Raw genomic sequence first — 20940 nt, 5'->3', positions numbered from 1 at the left:
TTTTTTAGTTGAAGGCCTCTGTCAGAGAGATGATCTGATTGGCCATTTGAAATGGAAACACTTGGGTACAGAAATAGCACACTGTGTTCCAAAATAATGATTTAAAAACCCCATCTGCCTCTTGCTGGTGGTTTGGCTTATGCAAAGGTGGTGCTGGCCATCTTCCTATTCAGCTGTGCTCCCACCTCTGCAGTTTTCCTACCATCGTCTATGATTTCTGGGTCTGAGGCTAAGGGAGAGTTACCTGCTGGAAGCACAGGAAAACCTCATTGCAATGCTCAACTGTAACAATGCAGGGCGGACCAGATTTGTCGTTGATGTAGCACAGACACCTCGGTGTGGGAGATCTCAAAAGAAATACTTTTTGTGTGAATGAGTGAAGGACCACACACCTCCTGGGTACATCGGAGAGTTCTACATTCCCACAAAACCCAAAATAACCCCATAATAACAGTAGTGGACATTTGTGTAATAACACAAAGTCCTTTCACAGCAATTAGAGATTGTTTTATTTCTATGTTTTCGAGAAGAAAATTGAAAGGAAGGAAAAAAGAGAAATCAGAATTCTGATATCTTTCATGCCACAACTGGATTTCTGCTAAGCCCCTCCTGATTGTTTTAGACCAGTGGGAGGCAACAGGATGTAGTGCAAATGAGCCAGGATTGGGCGTTTGATTAGCCTGGCAATTCCTGGCTGAAACACGGAGTAAACTCCCTACTTTTCTTAGTCTCAGTTCCCTTAGTCTCAGTTCCCTTAGTCTCAGTTCCCTTGTCTCAGTTCCCTTAGTCTCAGGATGGTTATAGTGATGTATACAGAAGAGCTATTTAAGCTATGAAGATTAAATAAGTTAATATTTAAAATATCTCAGAACACTCCCTGCCAGGGAGTAAGTAAGCATTATTAAAAAAAAAAAAAAATTGAACCTAAAGACTATTGCTTAAATGTAAGCATTATTTAAAAAAAAAAAAAAAAAACTGAACTTAAAGATTATTGCTTAAAGTAAGCATTATTTAAAAAAAAATTTTGAACTTAAAGACTATTCTGCTAAACACTGCGTGGATTACTTTACAAGGCAAACCAAAACATACTATTTAATAGAACAGATTCAAATCCAACTTCTTTCTTAATCATGTAGTTTATGGCCCAGAGGATCTAAGAACTCCCACAGATTTTTATGTTAAACCAATTTTCCAGAGAATGTAAGTTCTATCATTTGAATGTTAAAAGGGAAATTAATGAATTGGTTATCAGCTTCAAAGATGGTGAAAGTTAAGATTTTGTATCTGTGTGCGTGTGTGTACATGTTTAAAAAAAAAATCCAGAAAATCTACTTCAAGGTCACTATGTGCAAAAGGCTTATGTGTACGTGGGAGGCCATCTAGTGGCAGGTGATGGTCATATTCCACAAACTAAGGTAGTATGTTCAGGAATTTGGATAAAGCTTATAGGAGGAAATTGCTGTCATTCTGTAGATTTGGTACTGTGTGGTTATTTGGGAATAGAAATCTCAATATATCAACCCCTCCCGACACAGTGTCCTCCCTTCCACTGAAGGCCAGTCATTGGGCAGACATGGACCCCAAGGCCCATGGCACTTCCTGCTTCTGCAAAGCAGCAGGGAGGCCCTGCAGGCCTGTTCCCTCTCTGAGGCTGTCTTAGCACACATCTCCAGATCTCATCTGGAGCACGCATCCTCACCCTTTCCTTAGGGAGTACAGCCCTTCCCTTAAGGAGCAGCTTTTTCACCTGTACATCTGGTAACCCAGTGACCAGGGCCAGGAATGACATCTAGCCCATGACGTCAAGCACAAGAATGGGTTCATGAAGTCTGTGAAGTTCCAAGTACAGAGGCTGAGGCTGTGTCATCCCAGGAACCCCAGTACCCAGCAGAAGGACCTGCACAAAGTAGACCCTGGCTATCTGTGAAATTGAGGGTGGGGGGCTGCCCTTTGTGTGCATACTTGCTCCCCCAAGTTCTCCTCTCACTGCGGCCAGGGTAAGGGTATAGCTGTGTTCCCTTTTGGACAAAGAGTTCCACCCAGAGCTAACTGGTCATACGCATCTTGAATTTCCAAGTCCAGCTAGGGTCCAGGGCACAGTGAGAATCTAGGGAGAGACAATCAGGCTCTGCGATGAGGTCGTGGGGCCTTCTACTGTGAGTGCTCACTGAGGAGTGACTGAGTAGCTAAGTAAGTTTACAGATGCACTCCTCCTGTAGATGAATTAAACTCAGCAGAATTAATGTATATAAAAGAATTAATGATGACATATCTCACTGAACAAAGGACTACAAGCAGGACTATACTTGGGGTATCCAGCTACTTTACTGCATTAAAGTGATAATTTACTACACAGTCCTTCTGGGAGCCAGTGCCAGGTAAAACGAGGTATGGCTGAACTGACTTCATAGTGAAAGATGCTACTGTTCTGATGACATCCCTCCCATCATGGCTCTACCTCTGGCTAGAGAGAAACAGGATCCACAGAGGACAAACTCTGCGCTGTAAGAAGAGAAAGACAAAAGGATACCAACAGGAGCTGGGGAGCCATTATGTGGTCAGCACTGATTACATACTTTATATATATTAACTAAGTTAAGCCTCACAACTACCAAACGAGATACTTGTTATTGATTCCTGCTTTACAGACGGGTTTAAGTAGCTTGCCCAAGGGCCCATGCAATTAATGAGGCGCAAAGCCGAGATTCAGACCAAGGTCAGTCGATGCTGAAGAACATACTGTTTTCACTGCTTCCGTAATAAACACCTCTTCAGTCTTTGGAACCCCAGGGGGGAAGAAGAACCCCTGACTAGAACCCCTGGTAGAACTCTATTCAGGCCCAAGATATTGCTGATACTAAAAAAGAAGAAAAAAATGCACAACTGAGCTGGGCTAGAAATGGTTCCAAGATTGGAAGTTTTCCTTCACAGTGCAGCAACGCCTCTCCCTGGGAAGTCTCTGGAGCCCTGGCCAGCCTCTTCAATGCCTCCTCTGGCCCAGGTGTGCGTGAGGATCACAGGATTGTTGACTGACCAGTTTTATTGGTGCTCTGTGTCCTGGTCCATCCTCTGTCGGTGGACTGTCTTCTATCCTGCTCAAGTCAACCTTAAACTGGCCACCTGCCCAGTTGGTTCCCAGCCTACCCTTGACTCACCTACCCCTCTCTTTCTCTAGTTGCAGCACTGAGCCAGCATCCCACTTTCAGCACTGGGTTTATTACAACTCCCCTGCTCTGAAACTTTCAATCATACTCCATGGCTTCTAGAATAAATTCTAAATCCCTCAGCTTAGCATTCAAAGCCCTCTGTGATCTGGTTCCAGCCTGCTATTCTAGTCTTTTCTGCAGAGCTGCTTCTATAGTTAGGTCTGTGACTATCCTGTCTTCAAAGAGATGGCAGATCCCATGCAGAAGGACCACCCATGACTGGCCATGCCTGGACTGTTGCTTCTGACAAAGAGAGTGGCTCTGTGAGAGAAGCAACTGTTACTGTCCTCCCTGTTTCCACACACCCTTCTCTTCGCAGGGAGGGACAACATACCAGAGATAGCGACAACCTCCAAATGGAGCCAGGCCCCCTTCAGCTGTTTACAACAGGTGGCTGAGCTGTGAAGAGCCAAATGAGCTTGGTTAAAATGGAGCATCCACGACAACCAGCTGACCTTGCCAGTTAAGCTCCATTCCAGCAGGCCTGTGGCCACGGTCTCTAATGATTGCATCATCCAGTAGCTCAAGCCCAGCTCTAGAGCCGGGATCCAACGTGAGGCTGAAAGGGGCCAAGGCCTCACTGAGGTTAAGGAAGGGCCCCCATTTTCCAGTCTGCTTATATCTAATAATATCCATGAGCATTTGCTCCATCTCAATGGCGGCCATTCAGTGCACATCCCAACACTGCCTTCATAGCTTGTTTCCTACGAGCCTGGAATTTCCTTCTACTGAATTGAGGCATATTAAATTCGACCTAGTATCCTTCATTTTCGAGAAGTGGAACCATAACTGCTTTACAACATTCAGGTGTTAAAGGTTCTGGGTTAGGACCATAGTGTACTGTCTAGAGTCAAAGTTAACTCTCTCTGGGTGATAAATACTTCGTGGAAGGGGACCTTCTAACATCAAATGATGGGACTCAACACCAATAGAAACCTAAGTCCAGAAGCTTCTGGAGATCTCTGAATACCCAACGTTAAGGGACTTTGAAGAGTTGTCTCCCATTATAACTGAATGGATTATAAATCTCTTGAGGGTAGCAATGGTGTCTATCTTCATTTGTCTATCTCTAACTTAGCTCGGCCTCCAACATAAACATTCAGTAAGTTTATTGAATGAATGCATCAGTCTTAGAAATCCCACTGGAGAGAAAGCCCAAATCCTAAGGCCCTCAGTGATATTCCTTTCTCTGAACATCTACTATCTTGAGAACAGGTATGATGTATCCTAGCACCTGTCATATGCATATACCATCCATCAGGCACCTAGACTGTTAGATTCACAAAGGCAGGGGCGAGGACTCCATCCTCCTTTCTATAATTCCAACACCTTACCACTGCTAGGTATGATACTCAATGAACATATATTTAATAATCTTGTTCCAAATGAATATTATGTCAACCACTACAGAGCAATCAGTTGTGAGCATGGATGTTTGTTCACAGCAGTACTTGTCCATACTTCTAGGTAAATGAAAGCCTTGTCAAGAAAATAGTCTTCTTCCTTTAGCTTATGTCATGATTACATGTCAATCAAAGGAATAGAGACAAAGGCCCAAGTTGCAGTTGGAAATGCCTGTGCAGAGAGAAATATTACTAGGACTTATTCTCAGAGTAACTGTGGGTGTGTCACTTTACTACTTTCATTCTCTTCTTCCTCCTGCCAGTAAATATAAGCAAAAGCCCTTTGTCCCAGGCAGTGTGCTTGGATCTGTGAATATAAAGTAAACACTACACTCTCTTCACCTCCAGGAAGCCAAAGCCGGAGGAGAACAGAGTGAAAAAACAACCTCATATGTGCTATGATACAGCAGGTTCAGGGCTAAAAATGCCCATGGGAGACACTGAACAGCCCATAGGAGACACTGAACAGTCCATGGGAGACACTGAACAGCCCATGGGAGACACTGAACAGCCCAGTGTTCAGGGCTCAGGGAAAGTAGAGTCTTAACTGAGGCCTGAGAGGTCAGTAGGACTTAGCCAAGTAAAGAGGAGGTGATGAGTGTTCTAGGCAGAAGGGACATCATGTATAAAGAACTTGACCCAGAGAGAGCTTGGTACCTCCAAGGAACTGCAGAGAGTACTGGGGTGGCCAGCAATGCGAGGAAGAGGAGGCAATTATGGGAGATAAGGCTGGAGAAGTAGGCAGAGGCCATATCATAAATGGCTCTCTAAGCCATATTAAGGAGTTTGGGCTTTATCTTAAAGTCCAAGGGGAATGCGTGAATGTTTGTAAACTGGAGAGTGGTGCCATCAGATATAAATTCTGCAAGATACTTCTGGTGGCTGGGTGGAGTTTGGGTTAGAAGGACACAATGCCAGAAGCAGAGAGACGGGGTGAGAGGGTGTTGCAGCAATCCATGTGAAAGACAATGGTGGCCTGGACTAGTGTCATGGAGGTGGGCACAGAAAAGAGTGGAAGGATTCCAGAAATACTTGTGATATAAAATTACTGAATAGCTATGGGGTCAAGAGGGGGAGAGGAATCAAGGATGGTGCCCTGGTTTTAGACTTGGGTAACTGGGTGCTCAGTGGTGCTTTTCCATGAAACAAAGAACCAAAGAGAGAGAACAAATTTGAGAAAGTAAACAGTTCAATTTTTGACATGCTGAGTTTTAGGTGTTTTGGGGAGATCCAAATGGATACAGGCAGGAGGTGGGTGGATAGCCCAGGGGGCGGAAAAAGTGGGATGAAAGAGCGCATTTCAAAAGCCACGGAAACAGATGATACCACTAAGAAATAGCTGTTCCAAAGTCAGCTACACATTCCTAGGCTCTTTCACATGGATTGTCTTGTTTTTACCAAGACTCCTAAAATTTAATCTCTCGATGGACTTTTAAAAGGTACAATAATTCAACAAGCAATGTTGAGTCTGTCCTAATAAAGGAAACACTGATTGGCTTCTATGAATGTGAACATAAACGAGTCCAGGCAAAAGATATTCCTAACATATATAAAAGCAGAACCATGAATTTAGCATTCTGCAAAATGTGTCTTCAAATAGCTCAGAAAGAGAGGACTTTTGAGATGTGTGTCCTCATCTCTAAAATGGTATGGAAAGAAAACTTGAAGAACAGGAGTGTGTATGCACCTTTGTGTGCATAGGTGAAATTGTACTTTTACTTGGAATGTTGGGAGCTTGAACTTGATATATTGCTATGACCTGGGGAAGGTATGAAGGATATAATTGTTGCCAAGGAAGTAAACCTCTTTGTTTAAATTCTTTTTTTCAAAGGTGTATCCATATGAATTCTCTTTAGAGATCAGAGACAGCCACAGATAGATTTCATAGGACATGTAAGTAAATTGAATTTTACCCTATTAATTCATAATTTTTTGGGTTTGTTAATGCGATTACCTGTATTTTAATGCAAATCCCCATACTCCTATGATTAAAGGACACTTCATCTCAACAGTAAGTGGACCCCTCTACACCCCCCGTCTTACTGAATGAACTGGTAGCAAACACAGTGGAATTTTGGTGAGAGATGAGCAGGGTGAGACACGAAGGTCACCTCTAAAATGGCAATGTGGAACCATTCCTACTCCCCTTCCAAAAGAAGAAATCACAACTGTTTATCTATACTTCTTTTTTATATTGAACACAATGAGTAGGATTGAACACAATGAGTAGGATTTGGAACATGATTGAGAATCAAATTAAACCCCCCTCTAATAAATGGATAGTGAAAATACTTGGTCTGAGAATCCTTCCATTTGCTTAAAGCAAACACAGGCTTTGGGTCATGATAGATAATGTCAGCTACCATCACTGCTAGATGCTATTTTGAGCATTTTACATGTGTTACCTCCTTCGATGCTCACAGTTCTCCAAGTATGTGCTATGAATATTTCCATCTTATAGATGAGGAAACTGAAACACAAAATATTAAGTAACGAGTCCGAGACCATCAGAGGGGGGGAAGTGAAGGTTCGAAACCAGTGAGAATGTTTGCTGTTGTCCCCACACCACTCCGCCTCTCCTGTGAAGGATGCTAGGCTGGCCTCAGGGCTCTGTGCTAAAAGGTTGAGTGGTGAATATTTAAACCTTGTGGAAAATCCACATCACCTGTTATTAGCATGGGATTCGCATCTAAGGAGTGGCAAAAAGAACTCGGAGCTAATTACTAAGTGAAGCATAAGTTGGCTGGGGAAAATTCCAGTTAGGGCATTTGAAAGCCAGTAAAATTATACCATCTGAAGAAAAGACATCTTAATAACGTTCTTTATCAGAACTGCATCTGGCTCCACTCGACATAGGACACACTTAGAACCGAAGTGCCACCATCCTTGAGATATGAGGATGTCCCTTCTGACTGTCCACCTGTCGGACTGTGCCTTGAGGAAGCCATACTTCCTCCCTGCCTGACTCCATTAGTATTATCGTGACCATGGCAGCACTTGCCAAAGGAAAAGCCACTTAACTGTAGAACCTCCTTTCCCTTCTTGAAAAATAGGAGAAATGTGCATCACTTAGAAATGGTGTAAGTGTAGTCCTACTTGAAGGCAGAGGGCTGAACAAGCCAAATGACAACCGTCTCCCCGCCTGGCTCCACATGATTTATTTAAACCACGGAGAGTCTTCCAGAATGAAGAGCCAAGTTTTACTTCTGCCTTCCCAGACCCATTTTTAGCCTGACAAAAATTTTAGATGTCCCCAAGGAGAGCAAATTTTATTGTTGTTCCTATTTACAGATTCAGCTGGGACATTAACTGATTTTCTCAAGATCACAAACCAAGACATCTGGGCGGCTAACACCAAAATGTCAGTGTCTCAGATTCCCATCCTTTGCTTTAACAGAGCAGACCACAGCACCAGCAGATGACCCTGTACGGAAGGCCTGAGTTGTGTTTGTAAACCGGCTGCCCCCGAGAAAACCGTATCATTCTGGGGTATTAATTTGGAATTTGTGACTCCTTGTTAGGGGCTGAAATTTGCTTTTGCATTGGCTACAGGAGAAGAGTGGCAGCTTTGAAAGAGCACCAGGGACCCAGGTTTAGTTCCAGTTTACTAGCTGGCTGGGTCATTCTGAGAGTCCTTGGTCTGCCCTGGCCTCAGGTTCTTCACCTTTAAGGTGAGAAGTGTGGGGAGGGGCCATTCTCAGGACTTCCAAGTTCTTTTCTAAATCTAAAGATAAATGATGCACAAAGATGGCAATGGCAATATTTAAACATTTAGGCAAAACATGTGGTTTGGAGGCACATCATCTCTCTGCCATCTGGGTTGGGGCAGAACTTCTCTGTGGTCAGGGACTGGGGTTTCCCCCCCCAACTCCTCACACACCAGCACTCACACCTGGCTCATGATGCATGTCACTCACCACGGGATTGAGACAACACCCAAACCAGTCTGTTTGGTGAGACAGGTCCACTGATCAACCCCCCTGGTTGCCATGGCAATGTCAAATTGCTATTAAAGTTTCCAACTGGCAATTTCTGTCCTTATCTTGTCATAGACCGATAATGAACAGTTGTCTGACCAGAAGCAGCCCATGGAGCATACTTTGAACAACACTGGGTTTAGCCATTTTTCTGGAACAAAGCAAGTCTCCTAGGACCTGAGGAGGGCATCACTCAGACAACCTAGATAATTTTTTTTTCTTTTTAAAGATGTATTCATTTATTTTAGAGAGAGAGACAGCACGGGTACGCATGAGCAGGAGAGGCAGAGGGAGAGGGAGAGAATCTCAAGCAGACTCTCTGCTGAGCATGGAGCCCGATGCGGGGCTCGATCTCACAACCATGAGGATCCTGACCTGAGCCGAAACCAAGAGTCAGACACTTAACGGACTGTAGCACCCTGGTGCCCCGATTTTTTTTTTTTAAATAAGCAACTGGAAAGCACAAAGTACCTTTTATTTTTTTTTTAATAACCTGCTGAGATAACTCCTGCCTCTCATCCTATTCAACCAAGTCTGCCCCACAACTGATCTGGATTCCCAAATCCATCTATCACATTGTCCTACTTCTTCTGCCCTTGGAGTTGTTCTTTATCTTCCTCCAGTGTAGCTGACAGCTCCTGGGCAAGCTGAGCAGCCCCGGCATTCCTGCTGAGGGCCTCAGGGTAATAGACAAGAGCTGATCACAAGGCAGGAGGGAACCCGAGAGGCGAGAGGCAGGCAGCTGCCCTGGGGACAGAAGCTGCTTCTCACACTTGTAAGGCAGAGCCACTCCACTTTCAGGGCTGTGCTCCCAGCCCCCCTTCCCTCCACTGCCCTGGACCTGTCAGTGGTGAGGGCTGGTGCTTCCAAGTCACCACTGGACTCGCATGTCCGGTGGCAGCTGACCTCTGAAACAGTGTGCTAGGCTTGGGGGGGTGGCATCCCTCTCAGCTGTTTCTGAAAGTGGAGAGGGGGTCTGGTAAAATGAAACAATTGGGATTATTTACATATGGTACATTGTCACATCATTCTTTCATTTTTATAATAAAAGCTAGGGTCTATTGTGTACCAAGTCCTAGATCCTTCTAAGCACTCTGCATATATTAATTTAACCACCACCACTACCCAGGAAAGTTCATCTCATTATTGTTTTCTCATTTTTGTAGAAGAGGAAACTGAAGTAGAGAGAAGCTAGAGGAACTTGCCTAAGATTTCACAGGCAGCAAGGGCAGTCCCTGGACTTGAACCCAGCAAGTATAATCCTGATGCTTGTGCCCAAAACCATGGCTCTGTACCGTCTGGACATGGAAATGTTGGTTTTGAATCTCATAACAATCCTATGGATGATCTAAGGCTGATGCAGATCAATTAAATAGAAAAATATTTACTGAGCAACCTACTAGGCTTCGTGCAGTATTCTGGGCACTTGAGATACACATAGCGGGTGTAGTGTGTTGAATGGTGGCCCCCAGAAGGATATGTCCACACCCTAACCCCTGGAACCTGAGAATGTGACCTTATCTGAAAAAAAGGGTCACTGCAGATGCATTAATTTAAGGATTTTGAGATGAGCTCATCTGATATTATCTGGATGGACCCTATAATGACAAATGTCCTTATAAGAGACAGAAGAGGAGAAAACATAGGGAGAAGACAAGGCCATAAGAAGACAGAGGCAGGGACGGGAGGGACGCAGCCACAAGCCAAGACTCACCTAGAGCCTCCAGGTGAGAGGCAAGGAAGGATCCTCCCCTAGAGCTTTTGGAGCGAGCACAGCCCTGCAGACACCTTGATTTTGGACTTGTGGCCTTAGAACTGCGAGCAAATAAGTTTCTGTTGTCTTAAGCCACCAAGTTTGTGGTAATTTGTTACAGCAGCCTCAGAAAACTAATACGGGGAGGGGGGTAACCAATAAAGTCCTTGTTTTCATAGAATTTGCATCCTAGCTAAGAACCAACAGAATGGAATGGAATGAAAAAAGAAAACCACTGGTCTAACAGCTGAAAAGCATTTCTCCTCAAACATCTCCTTCTCCAGGAAGTCTTGTCCGCACTCCCTAACTCAAGTGTGAAGTACCCCTCTCCTTATATGCTCCTCTATACCCTTTTAGAACTTCCATGATCAGACCTTTCCCACCATTGTGCAATTGATGGTTCCCATGTATAATTCTGTGTTCCCCAGCTGCCTATAAAAAGCTTCATGTCCATCTCATCTGGACTCACCCAAGATCATGTGAGAATGGGAGAGACTGGAAATACCCTGATGACCAACAAGAAGGAATTGTGTGGAGACCAAGAAGAGGGCAGGGCCACTGTTCATGTTCATCCAGCTTGTTTCTGCCCAAGGACACCAGCTGAGGGAGCAAAGCAGGCTGGAATCCACCCAGTGTCTTTCCAAGTGGTAGCCCACTGCCATCAAGAAGTAGAATCTAATGAAATCTTGCCATTTGCAACAACGTGGATGGAACTAGAGGGTATTATGCTAAGCAAAATAAGTCAGTCAGAGGACAAATACCACATGACTTCACTCATGTGGAAGTTAAGAAACAAAATATGAACATAGGGGAAGGAAAGGAAAAATAAAGTAAGATGAAAACAGAGAGGGAGACAAACCATAAGAGACACTAAACTCTAGGAAACAAACTGAGGGTTGCTGGAGGGGAGGTGGGTGGGGGTAAGGGATAATTGGGTGATGGGCACTCGATGTAATGAGCACTGGGTGTTATATGCAAATGATGAATCACTAAGTTCTACCCCTGAAACTAGTAATACAGTATATTTTAACTAAATAGAATTTAAATAAAGAATATTAAAAAAAGAAAACACTTCTTTTTTCATGAAAGATGTTAGTTGAATGATGTTCTCTTAAAAAAAAAAAAGTAAAGTCTAATTTTCCTCTCCTTGAGTCTGAGCTGGCTTTAGTGGCTCAGCTGAAACCAGTAAGACACAATAGAGGCGATGCTATGGGACTCCCAAGGGGCCAAGACAGAAGACGTCTTGTAGCTTCCAGCTGGGTCCCTTGCAATGCTTGCTCTCCAGACACTCCCCCTTGGGGTACTCCCTGCAGAACCCAGCTGCCATGTGCTGAGAAGGCCAAGCCTGTGGAGGGGCCTTGGACATTAGTCCCAGCCTCTGAGTCACTCTAGCTCAGGCTCCAGACACGCAAGTGAAGAAGTCTCCAAGTGAGTTCAGCATGCAGCTCAAATTGAATCACCCCTAGCCTTTGGCGTTTTCCCAGCTGAGGCCCCACATGTTGCGGAGCCGAGGCAAGTCATCCCCACTGCTCAAATTCCTGACTTAGAATCCAAGAGCACAATACAAACAAACAAAGAGCAGAAGCAGACCCATCAATACAGAGAACAAACTGATGGTTGCCAGAGGGGGGTTGGGGCAATGGGAAAAATGGGCAAAGGGGTGTAGGAGACACAGGCTTCCAGTTATGGAAAGACTATGTCATGAAAATCAAAGGCACAGCACAGGGAATAGAGTCAACGGATCTGTCATCATGCTCTATGGTGACAGATGGCCGCTACACTTGAGGTGAGCAGAGCATAAGGCATCGAGAAGTTGAATCACCATGTTGTAGTTCTGAAACTAATGTAACATGTGTGTCAATGATACTTAAGTAAAAAAAGAATCCATGAGCACAATAAACCTGAATTATTCATTCTGCAAATATAACTGCACATGTGTTCCAAATGGGCTAAGAATAGGTTCTCAAAAAGGGGACAGGAAGGAGGATGTAGGCAAATCCCTCCTCATAGATGTGCCCCAACATAACTCCCCTGGGACTGTGCACCCTTCCCTCTCCCTCGGCCTGCAGTCCCCATTGCTGCTGTGTACACCGTGGGGAAGAGAGCCAAAGAGTCCCTGATGGCAGAAGTTGCTTTCAGGGTGGGAGGAAGAAGGGGAATGTGAGTTTGCTAGGGGACTGGAACCCTAGAACGGGATTGGGTCCGTACACTGATGGACTCCCATTTGCTGCAGGGGTGAGCCTGAGCGTGGAGGTGAGGGAAGGAGAAACTGGCAGGGCTAGTGGACTCAGGACTTGCCGGACTTGCTGTGACAAGTCTCAAGCAGCCTCTGGTCCTGCTGAACTCTTCTCTGGGGCCTCAGCCATGAAAAGAGGGGGCTACAAAGCAGGGGTGTGCCTAGGAGATTGACTTGGCTCCAGGCCCTGGCCGTGGAGTGTCAAACAAGCCTGCCTATACACGTCTGCTTCCCACCCGGGTCAGAGCCTGCATGCCTCCCCATGGCTGCCAGGCTACAGCCCCCAGACTCCATGGTCACGAAGCCATGTTGTAAGATCACAGACGGTCCTCGCTGATAAGGATCTGAGAGACCATCCCCTGCCTTCACAATGCACAACTGGTGGAGGAAAATATCAACAGGACACTTGATGTCTTTGTTTCATCAAGAATATAGAGAGGTTACAAGTGAGCATATTACCAGCTACGGGGGTGGAAAAGTACAATTTTTCAGAGGGGAAACTTTCTGTAGAGGGGAGACCTGAGGTATGGCATTCGTAGGCCAAAAAGCCTGGGGCCAGCTACCAAGAAAGTTGACTTTGCACAATGTCTTCTAAGGGCTGGAAAATGCAAGCATTCCCCAAATGTGGCTCTTATGTAGTCTCAGTGTATGGACAAAATTCTCCCATTATTTTCATAATTATGCATACTTTAAACCCAATTTACCTGATCAATAATGAGGCAACTATAATGGAGCCCACAAAACCCAAACAAGGTAAGATGTTTGGGATCTCACGGTAGGCTCTTGGAAGTAGGCATTTCCAACTGCTGCTACTAAGATACACATAGGCGATATTGCTGTGCTGAATGCAAGAGGAGTGTGTTTCCTTCCTGACCTGTCCCAGCTTCCAGAACTGACCACAAACCATAAGCACTCACATTTCAGAGTCTGTGAAGAGGGACTTTTCTATGTGGTCCCAGAAAGCAGGGACCAGAGAACTGGTGGAAATTGCAGGGAACATCCCAAAGGAGGATCCTTTGTAATAATGAGAGTTGTTCCAATGTGGACTTGGGTGTTACTTTGTGAGGAAGTGAGATCCCTGTCACTTTCAGCCTCGGGGAGAGACTACGTATGGACTCCCACTCCCTGGGTTCATTGCAAATTCAAGTGTCAGACAGGAGTTGATCCAGATTACACCTCCGTTATGTATGCTCTAAGATTCTACGGTTTTATGAGCTGTCATAAAATCACTGCCTTTGCAAAATCAGTGCAGCGTTGGATGCAAAAAAAAGAAAAAAGAAAGAAAAAGGCCATCATTTCTTTTTAACTCAGAACTGACTTTCATGGTTCAGTGCTTGAGAGAAGTCTTATACTACAAGCACCTGAAACACTTATGTCATTCTGCACTGAAAATCATGAATGTTATCTTCATAAATCTTTCCCCCCGGTTTTATTGAGAAATAATTGACATATGTCACTGTATGAGCTTCAGGTGTACCACATAATGGCTTGATTTACATATATTGTGAAATGATCACCCTAATGGGTTCAGCTAACATCCATCTTCTCATACAAGAAAAAGAAAAGAAAGAAGAAAAAAGGAAAAATATTTCTCCTTGTAATGAGAACTCTTGGGATCTACTCTCTTAATAACTTCCCCATACATCCTACAGCAGTGTCAGCTGTCTACACTACATGTCTACACTATATCCCAGTACTTATTCAGCTGCAAGTTTGTACCTTTGGACCACCCTCCTCCAATTTCCCCTTCCTCCCCGCCCTCCGCCTCTGGTAACCACAAGCCTAATCTCTTTTCCGATAAGTTTTGGGGGTTTTTTGTTTTGTCTGGGGTTTTTTTGTTTGTTTGTTTGAAGATTCCACATATAAGTGAGATCATACAGTATTTGTCTTTCTCTGACGTATTTCACTTAGCATAACGTCTTCAAGGTCTATCTATGTTGTCACAAATGGTAGGATTTCTTCATTTTTTATGGCTGAATAATATTCCATTGTAGAATAATATTCCATATATGTTTTATCACATTTTCTTTATCCACTCATCCATCAATAGACTCTTAGGTTGTTTCCATGTCTTGGCTATTATAAAAGTGCTGCTATGAACATGGGGGTGCAGATAGCTTTTTTTTTGAGAGAGAGAGAGTGCGTGTGCACAAGAGCAGGTGGGGGGGTAGGGAAGGGCAGAGGGAGAGGAAGAGAGAGAATCTTAAGCAAGCTCCATGCCCAGCATGGAGCCCAACATGGGGCTTGATCTCACAGCCCTGAGATCATGACCTGAGCCAACATCAAGAGTCGGACGCTTAACCGACTGAGCCACCCAGGTGTCCCAGTGCAGATATCTTTCTGAGTTAGTGTTCTCATATCCTTTGGACGTATTTTCAGAAATGAAATCACTGGATCATTTGGTAGCTCTATTTTTAATTTTCTGAGTGAACTCCATACTGTTTTCTACCAATTTAAAACCCCACCAATGGCGCACAAGGGTCCCCTTTTCTCCATACCCATGCCAACATCTGTTCTCTCTTGTCTTTTTGCCACATACATCTTTTTAGGATTCCGGGTTCTCAAGCTCCTTGATGGGGTGATTTTATCTTAGTATCAACACCTGTAATTCCAGGCTTTAGCGTAGTGCTTCTTACCTGGGGGCTATTTTGGCCCCAGGGGACATTTAGTAATGCTTGGAGACATTTCTGATCGTCAGATAGGGGGTGGGAGGGAGCTATTGGCATCTCCTGGGTAGAGGCCAGGGATTCTGCTAACGATCCTGCAATACGCAGGACAGCCCCCACAACAAATAATTCTCCAGACCAAACATCACTAGTGCTGCTATTGAGAAACCCTGTCCCAGAAGTATGGAGGAGAAGACAATAACAAAAGCACTACTCTTACTTACTGACAACCTACTGTACTTGGCCCCTCACAAAAGTTTTTGATCTGTACAACTCTTCAAGATGGGCATTGCTATTGCCAGGGTACAGGGCTCAAGTCCAGAGAGTTACATTGTGTCTAAGATCAAACAGCTTGCAAATGCAGAACTAGGGCTCGAACCCAGTCAGTCAGACTCGAAGGGCCAGGTTCCTCATCAGTATGCCAGGAGCCTCTGACATCATTACACACTGTTTTTAGCAGAGACTTAGGCTATACACAGCCAAGAAAGTGCACTCAGGAGTAGAGGGCTTCAGAAAGAGACAAAGGAACCAAGCCTAAAACGGAGCCTGTACTTCCAGACAGAACCTGAAGGGGCAGCCTCCCAAACCACGTGACCACTCTCAATGGCCGCCAAGCCCAAACCCTCCGGAGTCTGGGCAAGTTTGCTACACCGCTTCCTGAGGAGACGCTGGGGACTGAGGAGGGAGAAGCACCCACCTGCATCATGAGGTGAACTTCAGTGTGACTTCTGGGTGACAAACGTATCCCATGTCTCAAAAATTTTGACCTTAAAATAACTTTTGTTCAGATTTTTGAGAATGTGCTTTGGAGTTAGACGAAGCCCAGCTGAAATATTGCTTTTTCACTCTTTTGTTGTTGTTGTTGTTGTTTTAAAGTAAGGTCTACGCCCAGTGTGGCCCTTGAACTCACGACCCTGAGATCAAGAGTCACATGCTCTACCTACCAAATGAGCCAACCCTTCACTTTTCCACTTATTAATGGGGTCGTTTGGGGCAACAAGTTACTTTATCTTCTAAGCCTCAGTTCTCCCAACTGTATTATGGGCATTCACGTCATCACCACTGCTTCATGGGAGTATTATGAGGATAAAAAACAAGAAAATGAATGAATGAAGTGGAGGCCAAAAAGCTAGGGACCCAGAAGCAGCTAAGAGACCAATGAATATTAGATGATATGGTGATGCCACTATATCACTATATGGTTTATAGTATAGAGAGTTCTATTATGGTGAAACAAAGAGACTGGGGAGAACAGGGCTGGATTGCCAGATGTGGCTGTGCGGGGTGGGGCTGCAGGCCGAAGTGCACAGATGTGGACCGCCCATGTGAGTGCTCCGTACTCTGTACCCTGCTGTGGAAGAACAGTGCATCATGGAGTCAAAAATAGCAAGTATGAAGGACAGAATGAATCCTAAGCAAGTGTCCTTTGTGATTTCAAGGAACATATCTGTGGTTGCCTTTTCTAGAACAGTTATTTGTGGATGGCTGTCATCCTGTTGGTTGCCAAAATCCCATCATGTAACACACACATGCTTCTGCCTAATGTCTCCAGTCTGACTACGGCTTTGAGCCTCTTAAGAATGTGGAAAACTAAGTGAATTCTGGTATCCGTCAGAGACCAATGGAAGCACTCCAGGAATCTTAATCCAGAAGCAGAAATGAGCCAGTCCACTTGCATCTTGAACTTTTTTTTTTAAAATGTTGCAATGCCTCTCTCTAGGTTAGGAGCTGGGACTTCAATATTTTATTCAATCAATATTTGATGGGACATATTTTAGAACTGACAGCTGATCAGATGAATTAGTCATTGCGTTGATGAGTCAGTGATTCACACATGGGGCTTTTGTCTCCTGAGGACTTCACCTCTTTCCCCAATTCTGGCCTGTCTCCACAAGCACCTCCTTCTACAACAGTAGCATTTCTCCACCCAGGTATATCTGCTCAGAAAAGGGATCTCTATTCAACTTCCCAAATTTGAGACTCTTAGAATACCAGAGCTGGAAGATCCTGAGAGACTCTTCACTGAAAAGATGAGGAAACCGAGACAAGAGAGAGTGAGAGCCTTGCCCACAGTCACACAGCAAGTTAACAACAGCGCTAGAATTAATACCCTGGCTTTAGAACAGCTTGTCCCATTTTCATTTACTACTCCCTGAAGTTTCTCCTCTTCACTGGGGTAATTCCAAGGTGGGGGGAACAAATTTCTCCCATATTTCTCACTAGTCAGAGAAAGTTAAGAACATTATATTTCAAAGCTTCATGAATTTGCGTGTCATCCTCATGCAGGGACCATGCTAATCTTCTCTGGATCATTCCACTTTTAGTGTATGCACTGCTGAAGCGAGCACTAGAACACTGTATTTCAAACATCTGAATAAAACCTGATGAAATTAGAAAGAGAATCTTAAGTGGGAAAATCATAGGGCAAGCAGCAAGACTTGATGACTGGAGCAGATGTGAAGTTGACAAGGCTAGCGTGGATCTAATTGCCAGAAGTCTCCAAGAGTATAAATGTGAGGTCCCAGGGACCCATCACACCCAGTGACAATATGGACAGCAGTTGACCATGGGACCAAGCCAGAAACAATCCTTTGGGCTTTCTCAATATGACACTCCAATAGGAAATAAAGCATACAGAAGATGTGACATTTGAAATAAAAAAAAAAAAAAGAGAGAGATCTTTGTGCAAATTTTGCTTTCAACAATGCTGACCATATTTAACCGATTTTACTTTTGCTATCTAGAGAGCCAAAAATATAACTAATAGACTGGGCTATCCTGACATTGCCCAGGGAAAAGTTGGGCAAAAAAAATGACCATCTGTTTATCCACTGTAGAGACCAGTCCTCTCCTTCCTTTCCCACTGCTGTGATGTAATCACTGCAGTTCTATTGTGCTCTTAGTTAATTACATTTTATTTGTGGTCTATTCTTTTTCCATTTACAGCAATCTTTCTTGAACCTGACTGTGATTTACACAGATGATCAGGAGTACTCTTTAAAAAAGCATAAATTCCAGGGCTCCTCACATGGGTCACTGAATCCAAATTTTCTGGAAAAAGTCCTGGGAATCTATATTTTTTCAAAAAAGCTTCCCAGGTGATTCTAATGCCCAGGATTTAATAGTCTAGTTCCTTCCTCCTTCCCTCCGTCTCTCCTTATGTGCTGCCTTCAAAATCTAAGCACCACATATAACATTCTTGGAAGAGAGACAATATTCTTCATTCCAAACAACCACCAATTTACAAATAACACTTTGGTAAAAGACATGCCCGGAAACCTGGAACTTGTTGTATGACTACTGGCACTATAAAGAATTGTAGACTCAGAAAAGGAAATATGGTCATGTTCTTTCTTCCTGAAGATATCTAAGGAAAGAGACATGTTTAAGTGCAAATTCTCGTGCTTTATTTGAAGTCTTTATTATATTCAGACTTCAAGAATTAATTAATTAATTAATTAATATTATTAACTTAGTTAATATTAATTAAATATTCAGACATAAAGAATTAAGACATGGCCTAAATCCGACCTACACTGAGGTTCTGAGTTAGGGTGCTATTACCTTTTCTTTCTCCAAACTTAAACAACACAGATGTCCCTTAATCTTTCCTTGTACGCATTCTCCCCGCTCTTTGATTACTATTCTCTATTGTTCCTTCAGGTTCTTCAAGCTACTCTTGATTCACCAGCAGGGACTAAAATACCTTCAGGGCACAACGGTACCAATCTACTTTATGGTTTGAAAACAGTTTGCCCTTTTTTTTTTTTTAAGATTTTTTTTGACAGAGAGAGAGTGAGTGGGCTGAGGCAGGACAGAGGGAGTTGGAGAGGGAATCTTAAGCAGGCTCCACACACAGCATGGAGCCCGACATGTGGCTCGATCTCACATGACACCATGACCTGAGCTGAAAAAAAGAGTCGGACGCTTAACTGACTGAGCCACCCGGGCTCCCCATGCATGTCTCTTTAGGAGAATTTATTTTACTACTCAGGAGTGACTTAGATTAGTGGACTCAAATCTAAAGATCTAAAGATTGATATTCTGATTCAAACAAAGAAAGCTCCTTTTAGAATTCTTTTATTTAGTGGTTCTTCTGCATTTGATCTGTAGCCAATTTCTGGGATTCCTATTATATAAAGATCAGAATCTGAATTTGGTCTCAACGCCATTCCTGTTTTTTTCTCATTCTCTTCTCCCTGTCCCTCTGAATTCTCAAGTTGTTTTAGCTCATCTTCCTCCTCATGAATTCGCTTTTCTATACTTTCCCTAATGCTTGCAGTTTTCTCTTGAACAATCACGCTTCTGGAAGAGTGAATTATTAGCTCCCATTCTCACCCTTCCCTGCATCTGTGCCCTCTGCCACACAACTGTTAAGTTCCTTCCACCAAATGTGGACTGTCTGTCTCCCCGCCTTGGTTTTGGGGGTGGCCATGACTTGCTGTGGCTAATGGCTTATGGGCAGTTCCGTTTCCTCTCAGTCCCCTGGCTCTTTTGCCATCGCCATAAAAGGAAACAGTTATGGTTAGCTCATTAGTGCTGGGGGAAGAAAGCACAGACTCATCCAACCTATGTCTTGGGGTCACCTAGCTGAGCTCAGCCAAAACGAGCAGAGCCAGAACGGCCCATCCACACGGACTGTAAGACTGCAGGACACCTGTGCTTCCAATGAGCCTTTAGGGCTGTTCAAGTGGCTATAGGACTGAGAGAGCGAACTAAACCATGCCTGACTAAGGAAAGCAGCTTAGGTGGCTCAGTGTCCTTTAAGGGAAGAGGCAGGACAGCTCTTTTCTTCCCTGGGCACTGGAACTTAAAGACGCTAACAGTTCTCCAGTAGACAAGTTGTGAGTAAGACGAGGAGAAGCAGACACTGACTTCCAGGGTAGGAAGAAGCTCCTCCCTCCAGAGGCTCTGAGGAAGAACTGATGCCCACCGGCAGCCCTGCTCCAGGCAACATAACTCAACCCCAGCAAATGGCCACAGCCCAGCAGAGCCATGACTGTGGCAGAAGGAAATGCCCCCCGAATCCAGGCCTGAGCACCTGCATCCCCACCCTTTTAGGCTGCTGTGATTTCTTTCCTTCTGGCTTGGCTATCTGTCTCTTCAGTGGGCTCCAAGAGATTGCCTGCATACATGACTGAGCTCTTTATTCTGTTGACTCAAAAATAAAAAGAGATTCTCCTTATTTTTCTGAATATGGTGATGCTCACATAAGCAATAAACCAGCCCCTAACTCTTATTCCTCACTCTGGGAGTCAATTTAGCCAAAACTGAGTCTCGATTTAAGATTCTCCCTCCATGTGATCACTCATCCCACAGGTAAAGGTTACCACCTGTGAGGCCGAAATAATGGTATATGAGTACGCAAGCCAAAGCCAAACTGCCAATTTGGTAGGAAGACCATGTTTTCTAATGCCATTAAAAAAAAAAAAAAAAAAAAAAAAACAGAAAAGGTCATAGAACTAATTTTATCCTATTTTCCAAATCCTTTCTGCATTCCATCTATGACACTTAATGGATGAAATGAATGAACAGGTCAGGTTCAGTGAGAAAAGATACGAGTGTCTGAAAAATGATTTTAAACAAAATTTTCTGCCCCTCAGCGTGTGCACTGCCTCCCTTCACAACCGAGGTAGTGAAGAGACTGTGCTCAGGCCACTTGGCTGCTAGGATGAAGTTAGCCTGGGGAATACTCTTCC

The 20940-nt window shown here is 44.1% G+C and overlaps 1 protein-coding gene and 1 non-coding gene across 12 annotated transcripts in view; both read right to left on the bottom strand.

Annotated features, from left to right (window-relative positions):
* Window positions 1–20940, bottom strand: part of PALM2AKAP2 (PALM2 and AKAP2 fusion) — a 448663-nt gene that overhangs the window by 224994 nt on the left and 202729 nt on the right. The gene's annotated exons all lie outside the window — the stretch shown is intronic.
* Window positions 17483–17589, bottom strand: LOC116641454. The gene has a single exon (XR_004301174.1). It is a non-coding gene; the product is annotated as a U6 spliceosomal RNA (small nuclear RNA).

The sequence above is a fragment of the Phoca vitulina genome, unplaced genomic scaffold (genome assembly GCF_004348235.1).
Source record: "Phoca vitulina isolate PV1807 unplaced genomic scaffold, GSC_HSeal_1.0 scaffold21, whole genome shotgun sequence".
Classification (NCBI taxonomy): domain Eukaryota; kingdom Metazoa; phylum Chordata; class Mammalia; order Carnivora; family Phocidae; genus Phoca; species Phoca vitulina.
This window is presented reverse-complemented; position numbering and strand designations above follow the sequence as displayed.